Here is a 417-nt window from a genome sequence, read left to right as displayed (position 1 = left end):
CGGGGCAGCTCCCTCCCTGCCAAGCAGCCCCCGGATCCCAACATGGCCGCGGAGGACGGCCGGAGCCCCGCAGGACGCGCTCCGCCAGCAAAGTTTCCCTCCCGCTCCCCGCCCGGCCCCGGCGGCCGCCGCGCTCCTCACCCCGCGCCGCCCGGCGCTCGCAGCTCCCTCCGCTCCGGCCGCTGCCGCCGGCTCCCCCCACGCCGCCCTCTGCCCGCCGCCGCTGCGGGGGGACGGGCTCCGGGCGGACGGGCTCCGGGCACCGCCCGCGCGGGGCGGGGCCGCCGCCATCTTGGGAGGGGCCGGGCCCGGCGGGAAGGGCCGAGGCGGCGCCTCCGTCCCTTCCGAGGACCCACTCCGCCGCCCCGGCCCCGCTCTGCCGCGTCGTCGGGCCTCCTGCTTCCCGCATTTTGCTCT

General features: G+C 81.3%; 1 protein-coding gene across 2 annotated transcripts in view; it reads right to left on the bottom strand.

Annotated features, from left to right (window-relative positions):
* The window catches only part of PLEKHF2 (pleckstrin homology and FYVE domain containing 2), a 23,572-nt gene extending 23,356 nt beyond the window's left edge, over nucleotides 1-216 (bottom strand). The window contains exon 1 of one of the 2 annotated variants that reach the window (XM_026060154.1): nucleotides 142-216. The gene's annotated coding sequence lies outside the window, so the exon portion shown is untranslated. The remainder of the gene's footprint in view (nucleotides 1-141) is intronic. The other variant, XM_026060155.1, reaches the window with a different exon arrangement.
* Between the last annotated feature and the right edge of the window lie 201 nt (nucleotides 217-417).

This window comes from Apteryx rowi, unplaced genomic scaffold (genome assembly GCF_003343035.1).
Source record: "Apteryx rowi isolate R43461 unplaced genomic scaffold, aptRow1 scaffold_165, whole genome shotgun sequence".
NCBI lineage: Eukaryota > Metazoa > Chordata > Aves > Apterygiformes > Apterygidae > Apteryx > Apteryx rowi.
This window is presented reverse-complemented; position numbering and strand designations above follow the sequence as displayed.